Source organism: Nannospalax galili, unplaced genomic scaffold (genome assembly GCF_000622305.1).
Source record: "Nannospalax galili isolate Female #2095 unplaced genomic scaffold, S.galili_v1.0 scaffold339, whole genome shotgun sequence".
Lineage (NCBI taxonomy): Eukaryota > Metazoa > Chordata > Mammalia > Rodentia > Spalacidae > Nannospalax > Nannospalax galili.
In genome coordinates this window covers 219,096-240,383 of record NW_008344185.1, presented here as the reverse complement: position 1 = coordinate 240,383, position 21,288 = coordinate 219,096, and the positions used below count along the sequence as shown (strand labels likewise).

The following is a 21,288-nucleotide window of genomic DNA, read 5'->3' as shown; positions in this document are numbered from 1 at the left end:
TGAAGGGAGTTGTAACATTTTTCTTGTTTTAAAGTTATTGGTTTGTGAAATGCTTGCTTTGAAACTATTGGCTGTATAAAAGCGGGCTTTTGTGTAACGGTTGTGGGAGCCTATATAATCTTTACCTAAAATTGCCTCATGGTCGATCACTCTAACCAGACCTGTGCATCTTGGGAGGACGGTCGGCCCCAGCTAGCTGGTTTAATAAATCTCTGCTTGAGTTTTGCATCTCCATACTCGTGCATTGTTCTCCAGAAGAGACCCACCGAGTCAAGGACCCTAACAGGTACAGAAACTTTAGTTGGGTTTAGTCCTAGTTGTTCACTTTTGCTTAACAGTGTGAGCGTTTGGTGTTACGTCAAAACAAAACAGAAACAGAAATAAAACATTGCAAAAGCCATTGTCCACGAAGCTCCTTGTTCTGTTTTGGTTTGGCTTTGGTTTTGGTTTTGGTTTTGGTTTTGGATACAGGGCCTCACTCTGTAACCCTGTCTGACTGGAACTCTATATGTAGACCTGACTGCCTTTGAACTCACAGAGATCTTCTTGTCTCTGCCTTCTGAATGCTGGGACTAATGGTGTGTACCACCACACTCAGCCTCAAGGAAGTTTTTCTCTGTTTCCTTAATTTCAGTCTTCAGAATTTTTTTTTTCCTTTTTGTTGAGACAGGATTTCACAATACAACCTAGTCTGACCTTAAACACACTGGATAGCCCAGACTGGCCTAAAATTTGTCATCTTCCTGTCTCAGCCTCTTAAGTACTGAGATTACAGGTATTGGCCACTAAAAAGTCAGGAAAAAAAAAATGTTGATATTTAGTTGGCATAGAGCACCTGGATGTTTCTGGTGCTCTAGCAGAGCCAACACACGCTGAAAGTCTGGGATACAGCCATAAAGCATGTGCCTGCCATGGAATTTGGTCTTCCATTACAAAATTTTGTCCTTCTCAACAAAAATTTCTCCTCTCCAAATTGGATTCCAGTTATTTATGTTTTGCTTTCTCCTAATTGAGAATTTACTATATTTGTGGTAATTAAAATGAACTTTTAATCCTCCTGCTTCAGCATTGCAAATACTAGCATTACAGGCAGGTGTCACCATCCCTGGCGTAAATATAATCTTTCTACTGGTCAGTTACCAACAACCACTCAGATTCTCCCTTCTGCTTGCTTGTCTGCTTTTTGAGACAGTGTCCTGCAGTTCAGGCTGGCGCTGAAGGATGAACATGAAGCCACTTAGATTCTTTACCTGCTTTAATCTATATTAACAACCATTTATTTGAAAATTAGAGTCCTAGAGGCAGTCACAAAAATATTCAGACATGATACTCATTCTCAGTGCTTTAAAACATAGAACTGAGCTGGAGATGTAGCTCAGTGGGTAGAATGCTTGCCTAGCATGCGTGAAGCTCTGGGTTTGATCCTCAGTACCTCACAAACCCAAGCAAGCACTTGGGAAGTAGAAGCAGGAAGATCAGAAGCTCAAGGTCATCCTCTGTTACATATAGAGTTTGAAGCCAGCCTGGCCTGCACGAGACCTAGTCTCATTAAAAGATGGAATTGAGCCGGGCGTGCTGGTACACGCCTTTAGTCCCAGCACTTGGAAGGCAGAGGCAGGCAGATCTCTGTGAGTTCGAGGTCAACCTGGCCTACATAGTGAGTTCCAGGCCAGTTGGGGCTACAGGGAGACCCTGCCTCAAAAAGACAAAACAAACAAACAAACAAAAAAACAAAAAGATGGAATTAACTGAACACATCATTTAATTTATACATATTTCAAAATTGGTGTTGGGGGGGGCTGCAAGAACAGCAATTAAGAGCACTGACTGTTCTTGCAGAAGACCCTGGTTCAAAACCCAGCACCCACATGGCAGCTAAAACCCTTTCATAACTCCAGTTCCAGGGCATTTGATGCCCTCTTCTGTCCTCCTCGGGCACTGTACAACAGAGGGACACTTAGACAACGTGCAGATGTAACACTCATATACAGAATTTAAAATTTTTTAAAATTTTTTTTTAAATTAATTATCATTGTGCTTGCACATGATGTATGTGCGTGGGTATGTGTGCCAAGGAGCATGTGTGTGGACAATCTTGTGGGATTGGGTCTTTCTTCTCACCTTTACATGGGTTTCAAGGATGGAACTCAGCTCTCCCGGCTCATGTGACCAGCACTTTTATCCCCTGAGCCATCTCACTGGACCCCTAAAATATGTTGTAACAACTCCATTTTATTCATTTATTTTACATGATGGCTGTAATAGTGTTACTGTAAATTGGAAAAAATAGGGGCTGGAGAGATGGCTCAGAGGTTAAGAACACTGGTTGTTCTTGCAGAAGATCCGGGTTCGAATCCCAGCACCCACATGGCTGCTAACAACTGTCCATAACTCCAGTCCCAGGGGATCCGATAGCCTCTTCTGACCTCCAAGGACACTGCACGACACGGGTGCACTTACCTACATGTAGGCAATACACACATACGCATAAAATCAAAATAAATAAAATTTTAAAAATAAATAAGATTTTACCCATGAGTTTAAGAACAGTTGGGCTACATAGCAAATTCCAGGCCAGCCTGGACTACAAAGAGAAACCCTGTCTTGAAACAGAGCAATAATAAAAATAAATTTTAAAACTGCTAAGGCAATAACTCAGTAGTAGAGCACTTGTGCAGCATACCCAAAGCCCTGGGCTCAGTCCCTAGTACTGCAAAATAAATGATAAATAAATAAATAATAAAACTGAAATGAATAAGTGATCATGTTTACCTATGAGAACTACAGAAATGATGTGTGTTCCTAATGATGGCATGTTCTTATAACTTATTCTGGTGTCTTCTATCCAATTATTTAACATAAATGAGATTTATTTAAGGTTATAGAAGATAGTAGATACCTGTAAATATTTTGTTTTAAGGTGTTTAAATTTGTTTAAGCTGGGCATGATGGCCTATGCCTTTAATCCCAGCACTCAGGAGGCAGAGGTAGGTGGGTATCTGAGATCAGGCCAGCCCGGTCTACATAGTGAGCTCTAGGCCAGCTGGGGCTTCAGGGAGACCTTGTCTCAAAAAAATCAAAATACAGGCTGGAGAGATGGCTCAGCAATTAAGAGTACTGGCTGCTCTTGCAGAGGACCTGGGTTCGATTCCCTTCTTCTCACTTCCACCAGCATTGCGCAATACAGGTGCACTTACACACATGAAGGCTATACATTCATACACTAAAATAAAAATAAATAAAATTTAAAAAAATACTACTAATAAGTTTTGGTTAAGACTTTTAGTGTCCCTGTAGTTGTAATTGGGGTTTTTGTGTTTTTCTTGTTGTTTCTTTGTTTTGTGATATTGCGTATGAATCCAGGGCCTTACCATGGTAGGTAAGTACTCCACCCCTCAGCTATATCCTCAGCCATTAAAAAAATTTTTTTTTTGGAGACAAGATTTCACTAAGTTGCCAGGCTGACCTTGAACTTGCTGTGTAACTCAGGCTGGTCTTGAATTTCCATCTTCTTTTAACCTCCCAAGTACAAGGAAATATAGGCCTGTGCCACCAGGTTCTGTACTTGCTTTGCTTTGTTTTGTTTGTGTTTTTGTTTTGAGACAGGATCTCACTGTGTTGTCCTGGCTGGCCTGGAACTCACAGAGATCCACCTACCTCTGTCTCCCCAGTGCTGGGATTAAAAGGGTGAGTTACCATGTCTGGCATTGTGACAGTTTGGGAAGAGGGTGGTGTTCGTTTTGTTTTTAGGGTTATTTTTGTTTTGTTTTAAAGATTTACTTTTATTTATGTATATGTGTGGGGGTATATACACAGGAATGCAGGTGCTTGTAGAGGCCAGAAAAGGGCATCAGATCCCCTGGAGCTGGAGTTACCGGGAACTCCAAGCCATCCAACATGGGTGCTGGGAACCAAACTTTTCCACAGAGCCATCTCTCCAGCCCTTGTTTTGTTTTTTTGAGACAGTTTCTCATGCAGTCCAGACTGGCCTACAAATCGATATGTAGCCAAGGCTGGCCTTGAACTCCTGATCCTCCTGCCTCCACCTCCCTAGTGCTGGGATAACAGATATGCAACACTATGCTCAACTTTTGTTGTGGTGCATGCCTGTATAATCCCATCATGAAAGAGGCTGAGGCAGGAGGACTGTGAGTTGAAGGCCAGCCTAGGCTACATAGTGATCTAAAGCTACCAGGGAGACTGACTCAAAAACACCAAGGACTAAGCATGTAGATTAGTGGTAGAGAGAGGGCTTGCCTACCAGGCTCAAGATCCTGGATTCCAATATCTGCTTAGTTTCCAATGAGAGGGAGTAGGTGAAAAGTGAGTGAATGCATAATAAGACGCAAAGCCAGATGAATCCAGGGCCAGGCTTGCTCTTTTTGTAAATGCTGTCTCTTTAGTTACATTGCACTAGGCCCCACTTCTTTTTCATTGCTGCAGTTTGTCTCTCATGCAGAGCTTAGGCTGGTCTCAAACTTGACTTGTACCTAAAGATGGCTTTGGACTCCTGATCCTCCTGCCTCTACTTTCAAGTGCTAAGGTTACCGGCTTGTGATACCACATTCAGTTTGAAACAGTTTTGAGAAATGGGAAAACCACTGGCAAGAAGCCGGCAAGATGTCTCATCAGGTAAAGACACTTGCTGCACAAGACTTATGGCACCAGTTCAATCCCTAGGACCCATGTAAAGGTGGAAAGGAAAGAAGTGACTCCACCAAATTGTCTTCTGACCTCCACGTGTGTGCTGTGGTACATCCACCCCTAACCCTCCATCACTCACACACACACACACACACACACACACACACACACACAAAAATAAAATTAATATTTTTTAAAGCCTCTGCGAAACCCACCATGCAGATGGAGTATTTCCAGTAAAAACAGGTGCAATAAACCTGAACAATCATATAGAATGAGGAAAAGTTGGTAAAGGAAGACTGACTTTGACAAAGGATGCCAAAATCAATGGTACAATGATGTCACCAGGAGAGAAACAGCAAACTAGAATTTGAATTGAGGAGTTCCTAGAAAGATTCAGCAAGGAATAGTTTTGTTTTGTTTTCCCTCCTTTTTTTCTCTTACTGAGGCATACTCCAACTATGGAACCCTATCCACTTACAGAAATAAGGGCTGAGTAAGAACACTCTGTGTTGCTGGCATGGTGGCAGATGCCTTTAATCCCAGCACTTCGGAGGCAGAGGCAGGTGGATCTCTATGAGTTCGAGGCCAGCCTGGTCTACATAGTGAATTTCAGGCCAGCTGGGGCTACAGGGAGACCCTGTCTCAATAAGACAAAAAAAAAAAAAAAAAAAAAAAAAAAAAAAAAAAAAACGCTCTGATATTTAGGAGCCAAACAACACCTCTGTAGGAGGGGACATGTGTGAAGTCTATGTCACCATCCTGCTCCATTAGTGAAAGAAAACTGCCCTGGTATTAGGGGAAAAGGAAAATTGTTTTCATTTCATTTGGGGCAGAGAGGTTGTAAACAAATTTATATGAACTATTTAAAGTAATTTTTATTTTTGTGAAGCTGTGTTTTTCTATGTTGTCCAGGCTAGTCTTGAAGTGCAAGGCTCAAGCAATCTTCCTGCCTCAGGTTCTCAAGTAGCTGGGACTTCAGGCATGGGCCACCATCACAATGATTTTATTGTTTTGCTCTGTTTTTTCTTTGTTTTTGTTATTATTAAAGTTTTAAAACATTTTTATTTATTATGTTTTTTAATTTTATTTTATGTGTATGCGTGTATTACCTGCATATAGGTAAGTGCACCCGTGTCGTGCAGTGCCCTCGGAGGACAGAAAAGGCCATCGGATCCTCTGGAACTGGAGTTATGGACAGTTGTTAGCTGCCATGTGGGTGCTGGGATTCAAACCCAGGTCTTCTGCAAGAACAGCCAGTGATCTTAACTGCTGAGCCATCCCTCCAGCCTGGTGTGGTGGCTCATGCTTGTAATCCCAGCACTCAGGATGCCGAGGCAGGAGGGTTGTTGCTCTTATTATTTGTTTATTTTCTCTTGTGTTATATAAAATGTTACCTAAATACTGTTGACTTATGCATGTAGACCATAATGTATAAACTAATCTTAAATATTTTATCATGATGCCTAAAAGTTCACTAATCTCTCAGCACTGAAACCCTGAGGCCTTGTGTTGTCTTCTGTTCCCCGGTCCCCATGTCATCCTTGTGTCTGTTTCAAGGAATGTTACTGCTCAGCATTATGGAAAACTTATTTTATCTCTGTTCTCACTTTTCTTGCCAGCTAATCTTGTGTTATCTATAGTCACTCACTGTACATTTTGTTTTCTTCTCAGTGTACAATGTGATTCTGGCCCTCACCTTCTACTGAGATGACCTCTTTGTGGCAAAAGCCAAATGAGGAAAGACAAGCTAGGCAGATAATCCAAAAGGCTGGCTCAAAATTCACGTGAGAAAATGGTGCTGGGAACATAGGGATATTAGTGAGAGACTGGAGGAAAGGCAGAATTCCAAGTCCAAGCGTGAGTGAAGCCACCTGGCCTAGTGGGTGGGGTGAGGCAGCCACTTCTTGATATTAGGAACAATGCGGGAAGATCAGATTTGAGTTTTAGGGAACAAGGAGAATGGGTCTTTACAGATTGGCTCTGCACAATGAAAATCACACTGAAGAGTAAGGCGGTTCTCCCAAGACTGTTGTCTGATCGATGGAATCTCTTTAGGAATATGAAGGCTGGTTTGGTCCCTTAGGGATTTTTTGCTCTTGCTGTTGTAGGGGTGGAGAGGACAGGATTTCCCTGTGTTTCTCAGGCCAGTCTCAAACTCCTAGGCTCAAGAGATCTTCCCATCACCTGTTCAAGGATTTTTGAAAAATAAAACCAAGAAATCACAAAAAAAGATTTATTCTTCCAAACTAAAGAATGAAACACAGTATTGAAACAATAGCTGTGAGTAATAAAGATTGGGAGTAGACTTTTCTCAGACTGTTTCTGGGTCAAGAGACTTCCTTGTCCTGAGAAAGAATAATAATGGATTTTGCTTGTTGATCACTTCCCTTGTGCCACAACTAATAATAATGGATTTTGCTTGTTGATCACTTCCCTTGTGCCACAACTTGAAATACAGTGCCCCAGATTTTCCATTTCTCACAGCAATTTTGCAAGGTAGAGAATAACTATAATCTCCCCTTTAGCGCTGAGGACACTAAAAGGCATACAGAATGAGTTAGACATTTCCCCAATGTCACACAGCCTGCAAGGGACAAAGCTGGAATTGGGACCCATGAAGTCTAACTCCAGGGTTCACACTCCTAGGGCCTAAGGGCAAGACCCTGTTCCTGCAGGGGTCCAGAGCCAATTACATTTCCTTTAATCAGATAGCTCTGCAGACAAGCAGGAACGATCAGGCTCTGGGGAGTCTGAGTGTGAATCAAGCCTAAGACAGGTGACCAAGATGACTGAAAAGCTTTGTCACTGCTTCCTGAACTTGGGGTTCCTTCTCTGTATACAATGGCCTTTTAAAGTGGCCTTCCTGCTTAATGAAGACAAAAGAGAGAGGGAGGCTGTGATATCAGGAAGTCTTGTGGACAATATGTTAATGCTCCACAGAGAGATGGAGGCTCAGTTCCTGATACCAACCTCTGATTGATCAGTGCAGACAGAGTTAGCCACTCCCAGTGAAAGACCAGAGATGTGGTCCTGAGAGCAAGGGAACTGAGGCTGCCACAACACAGTGAATCTTTACTATTCACAGGACTAACACAGATCCCATTCAAATGCATGTGTCACTTCCCCTTAAAAGTAACATTTTTCATTCTTTTAACTTATTATTATGAATAGGCCTACTTTGCCCTCCCCTGGTATTGAAACATTTCACCTCTCCGCCTTGTATATCAGGATAGCCCCCTTCTCTTTGTCTGATAGCTCTGAAATCTCAATGCCACAGCTAAGCACAGGATTTAAGGCTGTGCACCTGGATGAAAAGAAGCTGTATCATCTTCGTTTGTTAAGAATCCAGGTTGGGGGCTAGAGAGATGGCTCAGCAGTTAAGAGCACTAGCTACTCTTGCAGAGGACCCAAATTTGGTTCCTACCACCCACATCGTGGCTAACTACCATCCATAACTCCAGTTCCAGGGATGCAACACCCTCTTGTGGTCTCTGAGGGCATTGCATGACATGGGTATACTTACATACATACAGGTAAAACACTCATACAAATAAAATATAAATAAATTTTTAAAATTTTAATGGGGGCTGGAGAGATGATTCGGCAGTTAAAAACCTTGCTGTTCTCCCAGAGGACTTGGGTTCCATTCCCAGCTCCCACATGGTGGCTAATACCCAACCATAACTCCAGTTCCAAGGGATCTGACACCCTCCACTAGCCTCTGTGGGCACTATACGCATGTGGTGCACTTACATGCATGCAAGCAAAATACTCAGACACATAAAAACAATAAACAAATAATATTTTCAAAAACCCTGGACCTACATGGTAGCGAGATCTGATTCCTTCAGGTTGTCCTCTGATCTCCACACATGTGCTGTCGTATATCCATACCCACACCCACAAACACACACACACACACACACAAATAACTGTAATAAAAGGAAAAAAAGAATCGAGGCTGCTAGTTGTGGTGGCTCATGTGTGTAATCCTAGCCCTTGGGATACAGAAGCAGAAGAATTAGGACTTCAAGGCCGATTCCAACTACAAAATGAGTTCAGGAACCTGACTTTTAAAAAAAATCCCTGGCTGGTGAGCATTCCCTCCTGCCTTCTTGGAATGAAATTGTTGAAAAGAAATATTTCTAAATTGTGCATTCATGATCTTTTTTCTTACCATTTGAACATCATATTAGCACAATCTGGAGCAAGAAAGACCCTGAGAGTGGCAGAGGTAGACCCCAGACGTCCTCTTTAGATCCACTCCACGATCTAGGCATGCCTCAGCTTTCTGTCCCTGGGCTCTTTTCATGGACCCTATGCCACCTCCATTCAGCTCTTATTTCTTCCTATAGAACCCCTTTTTGTTTGTTTTTGGACAGCTGTTTTTGCTTTTGTTTTGTTTGTTTTGTTCTTTTGAATCAATACACTAAAGTGACTGTCTACAGTCTCAGCATCAGGAAAAGAGTCAGTTCCTTGCCCAGCTCATCCAAAACCACTGCAGAGCAAGGAGAACCCTAGTAGCCACACCGCATCTTCTGGGTACCCTTCCTCGCTAAAAGCAATGAGGGCTTCTTGGAGAGATGGTCATCTCAAAAATGATCAATTCACCTCAGAAGGACTCAAATGTTCCTTTGGAATTGAGACTGTGACTCAGTGGCAGAATTCTTGTCTAGCACATGAGAGATCCTGGATTCAATATTGATCACACTAAAAAGGAAAAAAAAGGGAGCTGGAAAAACGGTTCAGCAATTAAGAGCACTGGCTACTCTTTCAAAGGACCCATGTTCGGTTCTGAGCACTCACGTGGTGGCTAACCATCCATACTCCAGTTACAGTGGATCTGAGGCCCTCTTTGGCCTCCACAGACATAGCACACATGTGGTACACTTACATATGTGCAGGTGAAACATGCATACACAGAAAATAAAAATAATCTTTTTTAAAAAAAGGAAAGAAATCTACGTGAACAGTCATTGACCAAGAATGGGTGAATTGGGGGACATCCACAGTGATAATTACTACAGATAAAACACAGCAACAAATGTATTCAAAGGTATGTGTTTACAATGAGAAGCTCAACTAATTGAACACTTTGGAGCACGAATGTGAACCACTCATTAAATTTGAAAACTGGTGAATAGAGCAAAGAATTAATCATTGCTTCTTATATTTCCTATACACATGATACCTCAGAATAATCAAATACTTCATGAGTAAATGTTCTTAGAAGAATTACTAAATGGAGGGCTCAGAAGATAAAGGTACTTACCATTAAGAACCCACATAAAGATGGAGAGAAAGAATCAACCTCTCAAAGTTGTAAATGCAACCCTCCTCACCTCCCCACACACAACATACACACATGCACACACAATAGTGATAATAATAAAGTACTTTTAAAAATAATTACTAAATAAGCTGGGTGTGGTGGCACACACTTTTGATCCCAGCACTCAGGAGGCAGAGACAGATGGATCTCTGTGAGTTCCAGCCTGGTCTACATAGTGAGTTCCAAGTCAGCTAGAGCTACAGGAAGACCCTGTCTCAGTAAGACCAAAAAAAAAAAAAAAGCCAGGCATGGTATCACATGCCTTTAAATCCCAGCACTCGGGAGGCAGAGGCAGGAGGTTCTCTGTGAGTTTGAGGCCAGCCTGGTCTCCATAGCAAATTCAAGCCAACTGGGGCCACAGGAAGACCCTGTCTCAAAAAATGACCAAAAAAAATTTACAAAATGTAGAATTACAATACCAAAGGTAGCATTATTAGAACTGGTGATTTGGCTCAGTGGTTAAGAGGGTTGGTTGCTCTTGCAGAGGACCTAGTTCCGGTTCCTAACACCTACAAGGAGGCTAACAACTGTCTGTAGCTCCAGTTCTAGGGTATCTGATGTCCTCTTCTGGCCTCCATACACATTACACAACATGGGTGCACTCACAAACATGTAGGCAAGACATACACATAAAATGTAGAAAATCACCTTTCAGGGCTAACCTCAGAGGTTACATAGTGTTACCACCTAGATTCAAGGAGAGGAGTCACAGATACCACCTGTCCATAGGAGAGTGTCAAAGATGGATTGTAAGCTTATGTAGGATGAGAGAGATTGTTATGGACATCTTTACAAAATAAGTCAGTGGAAGTTGGTTAGTTAGGCTTTGGTTGTGGGTCATGGTGGTGGTTTTAGTTTGTTGGAATATCTTACTCCACTACACCACTAGCCCTGTACTACCAAGTCCTATAATCACCTTGTTCAGACATCACCAGGTCAGATGATGGAAAGGAAGGGAAATATACTCTGGCCTATGTCCTGCACCCTCATCCACCAGGAGAGCCTGACTAATAATTTCCTATGTGGTGGGCCCACCAGCTTTGGGGGTGATCTGTCAATTATGCAGAACCTTGAAAACACCCTTGAGGCAAGCTGAGCTCACTTTCCTGTAAACACTCCCTCAAATACCTTTCTCCTCTTGCGTTAATTACTTTGCTGCTTCTGTGATAAAATACCCTGACCAAGGCAATTATAGAAGGGAGAGTTTATTTGGGCTTATGGTTCCAGAGGGTTAAGAGTCCATCATAGAGAGAGAGGTGTGGCGGGCATGGCCACAGGAACAGGAACCTGAGCGCTCACATCTTCAACAGCCAACACAAAGCAGAGAGAGAGAGGGAGAGAGCAAGAGTGAGAGCGAGAGAGAGCGAGAGAGAGAGAGAGAGAGAGAGAGAGAGAGAGCAATGAACTCTCAAAGTCTGCTTCCACTCCATCCTTCCTCCAGCAAGGCCTTATCTCCTCAATCTCTGCAAACAGCGCCACCAACTGAGGACCAAGTGTTCACATACATGCATCTATGAGAGACATTTCTCATTCAAGCCACCACACCTCTCAAATATCCACCTCAGCTCTGGGTACCCGCCCCCAACCCCCACAGCTAAGGGCTTTTTAATTTTCTCTGTGTTCATGTACCCCTACCTGATGATAGACACATGCTCAACCATGTGTGTGTGTGTGTGTGTGTGTGTGTGTGTACGAGAGAGAGAGAGAGAGAGAGAGAGAACGAGAGAGAATGAACATCTGTAATTGAAAAATTCCAGGGCTGGAGAGATGGCTTAGTGGTTAGGAACACTGACTGTTCTCGCAGAAGACCCGAGTTCAAATCCCAGCACCCACATGGCAGCTAACAATTGTCCATAATTCCAGTTCCAGGGGATCGATGGCCTCTTCTGTCCCAGGCAAAACACTCATACACATAAAAATAAAAATAAAAATAAAATAAAAATAATTTAAAAATATTAAGAAAAAGAAAAGAAAAATTCCAAATTCAAAATCCTTCAAAATCCAACCCCTTTTTTCAGGCATAACTGTATACACATCTCACTGAGACACCCCAAGGACTTGAGTGTCCATAGATGACTAGCAGGGGAGACGGAGCAAAGGAAAACTGTTCTCAGATCCTTCTCATTATTTTCCACATTTAATAAGTTCCATAACATCCCATGGGTTCTAGGTGTGTTCCCCCATCTCTGCCCCCACATAGGGAGTAGGGGAGGAAGTGTGACTTCGCTTTATTTTTTTATTTATTGAGGTAAGATCTCACTCTGTAGCCCAGTTGGCCTGGAACTCACTCCGCAGCCAAGGCTGACCTCAAACTCGTGGTGATCCTCCTGGCTCAGCCTCTTAAGGCCTGAGACAGCAAACATGAAACAGCACATCGGCATGAGTTTATTTCTTTTGTTTTCGTATTTTGAAACAAGGTCTCATCTTGTACTCCAGACTGGTCTGGAACTCATTATGTAGTCTGTGTTAGCCTTGACTTTCCCATGATCCCCCTAACTCAGACTTCTGTGTACTTCTGTGGCTATGAACCATCACATCCAACTGTCTAGGTCTTTAAAATATAGGCTGGAATTCTCCAAAATGGTGGCAAAATTTGTCCTGCACGTCTGTAATCCCAGCACTTGAGAGGCTAAGGCAAGAGGATTGTGAGTGAAGCTGGGTTATCCTATACAATGCGCCCATAACTCAAAAAAAAAAAAAAACCAAAGCAAAACAAAAAAAAAAAAAACAAAGCAAAAACAGACTCTCACTCTCTCTCTCTCTCTCTCTCTCTCTCTCTCTCTCTGTGTGTGTGTGTGTGTGTGTGTGTGTGTGTGTGTGTGTGTGTATAAACAATGACAAAAAAGAAAAAAAAAAACCACTTGACATCAATGTCATAGTTAGCCTCAGCTGTCAACTTGACACAAACCTAGAGACACCTTGGAAAGTGAACATCAACTGAAGAATTTCCCAGATCAGACTGGCCTGTGACCATGTCTGTGAGGCATTTTCTTAATTACTAATTGTAGAAAGGCCCCATGGGCTGTGCCATCCCTAGGCAGGTGGGCCTGGGATGTATAAGAAAGGTAGCTGAGCAATCCAGAGGAAGCCGGCCAGTAAGCAGTGTTCCTCCTAGGTTTCTGCTTCAAGCTCCTGCCTTCAGTTCCTGCCTTGGCTTCCCTCATTGATGTAATATAAAGTGTAAAATGAAATAAACTCTTTCCTTCCCCAAGTTACTTTTTGGTCAGTGTTTTATCACAGTAACAGAAATCAAACCATAACAACTGATAAGGTTATCTATTCAAAATTCAGGTGTGCTGGACTGGGAAGATGGCTCTGTGGGTAAGAGGACTTGGTGTACAAGCATGCAAACCAGAGTTGAAATCCCCAGCATGCACATAAAAAGGTAGATGTGACTATGCTCCTGTAATTCCTGCACTGTGAGGCTGGAGACAGGAAGATTGCTGGGACTTGCTAGCTGCCAGCAGAACTCCTGGATGAGTAGAAAACCCTGTCGAGGGAATAGCATGGAGAGTATGCATGGGCACAGGAACAGGCATGCATACACCACATACACATAAAACACCACACATACACACACACACACATATTCAGGTGTGACATTTATATAATGTCACCCAAGTTAGAGGTTTCCAAGAACTTCCTTTTCAAGGAGTCACCTCCTAAATGACCCCATATGGATAGAGCCCAGTCACCTAATGGTAGGAAGTCTGTCAGCTTGGGCATCAAGAATTCCATTTCCTTCTGCTGACACCTCCATTGCTTCATCTCTCAACATTGGTCAAGCCACATTTGCATCTCTGTTTCCCCTTATACAAGTGAGAGTGATTGCAATACCTGAACTATTCCCTTCAGAGGTAAAAATGAAGTAATTATGAGACACTGCTGTGTGACCATAAGATATTTTGATGTTATATGGAGGCAGAGGCAGGCAGATCTCTGAGTTAGAAGCTAGCCTGATCTACATAGTGAATTCCAGACCAGCCAGGGCTACATGAGACCCTATCTTAAAGAACAACAATAAAAAATAAAAAAGAAAAAAGAAACACTGTTATATGAATGTGTCAAGTTTCGAATCTGCTGTCTTCAGGAAGGCTAAGAATAGGCGCAAGGCAGGAACAGCCCTAGATGGGAATGCAGTACACATGCCCTTTGAGCCCCTGTGAGAGCTGTAATCATAATCCTGAGCCAAACTACTAATGCATGACTTCCTAAATATTTTTTTGTCTTTTTGAGACAGGGTATCCCTACAGCCCCAGCTGACCTGGAACTCACTATGTAGGCTAGGCTAGCCTCAGTCTCACAGAGATCCCCCTACCTCTGCTGGGATTAAAGGTGTGTGCCACCATGTCCGGTGATTTCCTAAATTAAAACACATTTGTTGGGCCAAGAAACACCCAACAATTATGTGAGAAAACTGCTTACAATATTAATACAGTAAATCTTTAGGTTAGCTGAGATCTGAGTATAGTATACTCATTTGTTTTTTGGAAAATAATAAAGAAAAGGCAAAGCTTTTATGATTTTTATAAGATCCAGAGCTGAGTATACTCTTTTTACATTTATTTATTGATTGTTTATCATGCGTGGTGTGTGTGTGTGTGTGTGTGTGTGTGTGTGTGTGTGACAGCAAACATGTGGAGGTCAGAAGACAACTTGCAGGAGTCTGTTCTCTCCTTCCACCAAGTGGGTCCTGGAGCTCAAACTTGGGTCATCAGGCTTGGACCTTCTCACTGGCACTGAACAAACTTTTAAATTATCATTTTACTTAACCAAAGATCAACTCTGCTGAACTTCATGATGCAGAAAATGGGGCATATCGCAGAAAAGGCTATGCTGGGAAATAACACATAACTGAAAAGCAATGATCCCAAGCAGCTGGGGAAAGTGGTTGTAAAGAATTGAATGAAAATGAGTGGACACTGAAAAAGAAATTAAATCCCCCAACTTAATTTTGTGTCTAGTAAGAAAATCACAGGCTGAAGGGATGTTAACAACCTACATGGATAAGGAATTTGATTTCATTTCTATTTTTCAGACTCCAAGCTCATGAACAGATCACTGTGGTAAGAAAATAATTTGAAATGCATGGTGAGCAAATTAACACTTGTTTTGTGATTTTTGGCCTAGGTAATTGCTTGCACCTGGGTCTCAGCTGTCAGTCCAAGCTTGGAGGCCTTCTCACTTGATACTTTCTCCCTAGGTTGTCACAGCTTCTCATGAGCTTTACACAGATGTGTTTTTCCCTCTCCATCATTGACTTCACCTACTCAGTGGGCTTCAGAGTTACCGATGGTCCACTCATAGGATAATCCATTATGCTCCTTTTTACTCAGGAATTGATGAGTCACCAGGTTGTAGACTTTTGGGGGAATGGGGAGTTCAGATGGTCCCATGAAGTCCAAGCTGGCCTTGACCTTGAACTTGCTATATAACACAGACTGGCATTAAACTCCTTCTCCACCTGCCTCTACACTCCCAAGTCCTGGGATTTTAAGTGTGCCACCATGGCAGGCTTAGGTCATAGGCTTTCAGTGCTAACACTGGGAAAAGCCCAAACTGAGACAAGTTGGTCACTTTACTTCTAAACCACTTGATCTGGATACCCCTGAGTTACCTGGTATTTAGGATGTCAAAACCAATTCATCTCTTCTTCTTTGATGTGACTTCTCCCTGTGTGCTCCCTCATAAGGACAGCACTGCTGCCCAAACCCATCAGCATATTAGAAACCTTGGAGCTACGGCTGAGGAGATGGCTCAACAGTTAAGAGCACTGACTGCTCTTGTAAAGAGCCCAGATTTGGTTCCCAGCACCCACATGATGGCAAACAACTATCTGTAACTCCAGTTCCAGGGAATCTGATGCCCTCTTCTGGCCTCTACAGGCATTGCATGTACATGGTGCATTTACATGCATGCAGACATAAGACTCATTCACATAAAATAAAAATCAATGTTAAATTTTTTAAAAAAAGAAACCTTGGTATTACTACAGATTCTTCCTCCTCATGTTCCTCCTCACATCAAATCAACTAAGTCCTCTGTACACCTCTTTTGAAAGTTATGTGTCTTTAGTTCCTCATGTTTTTTCCCTCATGGATCTTGCATTGGTAAGAATGAAATGATGGTTTTCATTTTGGTTTTCTTTTTAAGAGTTATTGTAATTTTACTTGTGTGTGTCTGGATGGGTGTATGTGCAGAGGCCAGAAGATGGTTTTCTGCTTTTCAAAGGACTGGAGTTTGGTTCCCAGAGCCCACATCAGGCGGTTCACAACCACCTGTAATTCCAGCCTCAAAGGAGCCAATGCCCTCTTCTGGAGCCTGAACACATGTGGCATGTACATAATTTTGGCCTTTTTGAGACAGGGTCTTCCTATAGCCCCAGCTAGCTTGGAATTCACTATATAGATCAGGCTGGCTTCAATCTCACAGAGATCTGCCTGTGTTTGCCTTCTTAGTGCTGGGATTAAAGGTGTGAACCACCAGGCCCAGCTAAAATCTGTTTTAAAAATAATGAAATGACATTTAAAATACTTACCCTGAACATACTATGTCTCATTACTTGTATTTCTATTCTGTATTTTGAGAGACCTGAGTGAGTCTATCTTGGATAAAACCTCCATGGGACTGACCCAGCCCTGAACCCTGTTCCAGGAAAAACCACAAAAAAGCATACTTGGAACAGATAGAGAACAACTCCCCCACCAATGGTCAATTAACCAGGGACAGGAAAGTACTAAAAGTCCAGATGTCTTCTCAGATTTCCTGAAGCCAGCAGTTTATAGTTTGGCCCTGGGCTGCAACCAATCAGATGCTTGCCAGGCTGGAGACCCCCTACTCCCCTACTTGCTGAACTTGCTAAAATAAACCTATAAAAACCTTTGTCTCCCAAAGCAAGGGGTCTCACATCTGAGGTTCACTAGGTCGGTGACAGAGTGGGCCCAAGCTTAAGCTCATAACAATAAAAAAACCCTTGTGTGTTTGCATCGGTCGGCTTCTTGGGGGTCTTTTGGGGTCTCAGGAACTGGGCACAACATCTTGGGGGCTTGTCCGGGATCCCCAAGACCCCCCCCCAGGACCCCCAAACCGAAGGGTTCCTAGCCGGCCAGTAAGTGTCTGTTTGTTTCTAGTTGTGCCTGTCTGTGTCTGTCCTAGCTTTTGTTCTGAGCCTCGAGGCAAACTTGTGAACAGTGTGGGCAGGAGCAGTTGGAGCAGACATGCTGGATGACTGTGATCATGGAGGTCTGGGATACGTTCCAGACCCCAGCAGAGGGGACGGAGGGCCCCGGACTCTGTTGATTTCTGTGAAAGAACAAGGCAGGTCACTCCCACGGTGCGGCAGTTTACTGCTGTCCTACTTTCAGTTTTTCTTCCGCACCAGTGGGGGAATTTGCTACTTGGCCTTCTGCGTGTCTTTCTGGCTCTCTGTTTTGTCTTTGGTTGTCTATTTCTCTGTGACTGAGATGGACACAATGGGACAGACTCCCTCTACACCCCTGGACCTGGTTCTTGCACATTTTGGAGAGGTTAAGACTCGAGCCCATAAACTCTCTGCTGTTGTCAGGAAGGATAAACTAACTACTTTCAGCAGGTCTGAATGGCCCACTTTCAATGTGGGATGGCCCTCCGAGGGGACCTTTGATCCCGCTGTCATTAACGCGGTTGAGAAAATTATTCTTCAACCATGTATGGGACACTTGGATCAAATATCACACATAGTGGTCTGGGGAGATTTAGTTAATAACTCTCCTCCTTGGGTCAAGTCTTTTCTTCCTTTACAGAAAACTGAGGTGCTGACAGCTGCAGAATGGAAAACGACAACCCAGAAAATACCTAAATCTGAAACCAAACCATCAGTACTGTCACTGTACCCTGTCTTACAGGGCAGCACAGAAAAAGATCTAATTTTTTCCTCCCCCTCCTTATCCACCCCCTCCACAGGAGGTACCCCCTCCAGAACCGGCACCCCTGGTACCAGATTCTTCACAGACATAGGGGGGACCAGCTCAGGGGACTAGGAGTAGAAGGGCAGCAACACCGGAGGGTCCAGACTCTACTGTTTTACCTCTCAGAGTTGCTGGCCCTGCAGATGAGGCTGGCAACCAGCCCCATTACTATTGGCCATTCGCCACTAGTGACCTTCACAACTGGAGAACCCAGAATGCTCCCTTTTCTGAAAATCTTAAGGGGCTTACTAATTTATTAGGAACTGTCCTATTCACACACCAACCCACTTGGAATGATTGTCATCAATTATTACAGGTCCTGTTTACCACAGAGGAAAGGAAATGTATCCAAACAGAAGCCAGAAAATTAATTCCTGGCAATACTGGTGTCCCTACTACTGACTCGACACTGATTGATGCTGCTTATCCACTGACCTGGCCTGATTGGGATTATAATACTGCAGAAGGTAAGGGGAGGCTTCTGGTTTACCACCAGGCTCTGTTGGCAGGTCTCAAAGTAGCTGCTCATAGGCCAACTAATTTGGCACAGGTATATGATATTAGCTGCGTTCTTGGATGGCTTCCACAGGCACACTCCATTAGACCTGGAGGCCAAAGATAACATGGCAGTGGCCATGGCTTTTGTTAACCAGTAGGCTCCAGATATAAAGAAAAAGTGCCAAAGAGTAGAGAGACTGGGTAAAAAGAGCTTAAGGGATTTGATAACTATGGCCAAGAAAGTGTACAATAATAGGGATAGTGCAGAGAAAAAACAGATAAAGGCAGAAAGGAGGCAGAACAAGGACCTGGCAAGTATCCTGCTGGCTGCCACTGTGGATCCAGAGGACTGGCGGAGGCATCTGAGACAGGTAGTGTCAGGGAAAGGAGTCTCTTGCAGTATGTGGATGACTTACTTGTGGCAGCAAGCAGCTAAGAGGCTTGCATGGATGGCACAGAATGCCTGTTGCAGACGTTGGGAAGCCTGGGCTATCAGGCCTCTGCTTAAAAGGCCCAACTATGCAAACAACAAGTCCAATACTTGGGCTATATACTCAAAGAAGGTAAGTGCTGGCTCTCTGATGCCCGAAAAGAAACTGTCCTCAGGATCCCTACCCCAAGGAGCCCATGCCAAGTACGACAGTTCTTAGGGTCCACTGGGTTCTGCAGGTTATAGATACTGGGTTTTCCTGAGATTGCTAAGCCCCTATATGAGGCCACTAAGAAAAGGCCAGGAGAATTTTCCTGGACAGAAGCTCACCAACAATCATTTGAGTCATTAAAACTGGCCCTACTGTCTGTCCCTGCCTTCAGGCTACCTGATGTGACTAAACCATTCCACTTGTTTGTGGAGAAAAACAAGGGTGTGGCCAAGGGAGTTTTGACCCAACTGATAGGTCCATGGCCCTGTCCTGTGGCCTATTTGTCTACAAAACTGGACCCAGTGGCTGCAGGCTGGCCCCCATGTCTCTGTATTATTGCTGCCATAGCACTACTAGTAAAAGATGCTGACAAACTGACTTTGGGCCAGAACTTGACCATCACCACACCACATGCAATTAAAGGAGTTTTGAAGCAGCCCCAGGACAGATGGCTAAGTAATACCCGTATAACTCATTATCAGGCATTACTTCTTAATCCTGCTAGAATCACCTTCCAGGTACCAGTTGCCCTAAATCCAGCCATGCTCTTGCCGGACCCAGACTTGGATGTCCCCCTGCATGATTGTGCTGGAATCCTGGCCCATGTCCACAGTACCCAATCAGATTTGAGAGATACCCCATTATCTGATGCTGAAGTACATCAAGAGAACGCAGGACTTAATTCGACATGCCAAAGTAAAAATCAAGGAGGCTAATTTAAAGATTAAAGACATTGTCAATGGCTGTAAAGCTTACCAACTCGCTAATGCGGTGCCAAATATTAAAAACCCAGAAATCAGACTTTGAGGGAGAAAACCTGGAGCCTATTGGAAAATGGATTTCACTGAGGTAAAACCTGACAGGTATGGATACCAATATTTGCTAGTCTTTGTAATACTTTTTCAGGATGGACTGAAGCCTTCCCTACTAAACATGAAACAGCTCAAATGGTGGCAAAAAAAAAACTGTTAAAAGACATCCTGCCCAGGTATGGCTTTCCACAGATGATAGGGTCAGATAATGGACCGGCTTTTGTGTCCAAGGTAAGTCAGAGTCTGGCCAGAGTTCTGGGGATTGATTGAATATTACATTGTGCTTATCGACCCCAGGGTTCAGGACAGATAAAATAAATAAATAAAACTCTAAAAGACACCTTAACTAAATTGACCTTAGAGACTGGCGGTGACTGGGCGACTCTCCTTCCATTTGCACTCTATCGAGTGCGTAACTCCCCTTACCAGATCATGTTTGGAGTGCGCCCTCCCATTATTCCTAACCTCCAGGTAGAAAAGATTACTAAATTTAAAGATAGGGACCTGTCAGATGACCTCAGGAAAATCCAATGGTCCCATAAACATGTATGGCCTAAACTATGTGCTCTTTATGAGACAGGACCCCCTCCAGAACCTCATTGATACTAACATGGTGACTAGGTCTACGTTAAGAGGCATTGACAAGAATCCCTGGCCAAGGTTAGAGAAAGTCTGGCTCGAAGAGAATAAATATAGGGCTAAACAAGGATGATTTGAATCCTGGTTCAATAGCTCCCCTTGGTTGACCACTTTGATTTCAACCTTACTTGGACCCCCCTTCATTCTGATTATGCTCTTGACTTTTGGACCTTGCATTTTAAATAAATTGGTAGCTTTTATAAAAGAGCAGCTAGGAGATAATGGTAATGCAAACCCACTATCAGTCCCTCCAGAGTCTGGGTAATAAAAAGCATGAGATGAGGGAGCACCCATGATTGGGTCCCCAAGGTACTAGTCAGAGGGGGAAATGAGAGACCTGAGTGACTCCATCTTGGATAAAACCTCCATGGGACTGATCCAGCCCTGAACCCTGTTCCAGGAAAAAAACCACAAAAAAGTATACTTGGAACGGATAGAGAACAACTCCCCCACCAATGGTCAATTAACCAGGGACAGGAAAGTACTAAAAGTCCAGATGTCTTTTCAGATTTCCTGAAGCCAGGAGTTTATGGTTTGGCACTGGGCTGCAACCAATCAGGTGCTCACCAGGCTGGGGACCCCCTTCTCCCCTACTTGCTGAACTTCCTGAAATAAACCTATAAAAACCTCTGTCTCCCAAAGCAAGGGGTCTCACATCTGAGATCTGCTAGGTCAGTGACAGAGTAGGCCCAAGCTTAAGCTTGTAACAATAAAAAAAACCCTTGTGCGTTTGCATTGGTCAGCTCCTTGGTGGTCTTTGGGGTCTCGTGAAC

The 21,288-nt window shown here is 43.4% G+C and overlaps 1 pseudogene; it reads left to right on the top strand.

The window, feature by feature from the left end:
• The window catches only part of LOC103739928, a 24,057-nt pseudogene extending 4,277 nt beyond the window's left edge, over nucleotides 1-19,780 (top strand).
• The last annotated feature ends 1,508 nt before the right edge of the window (nucleotides 19,781-21,288 follow it).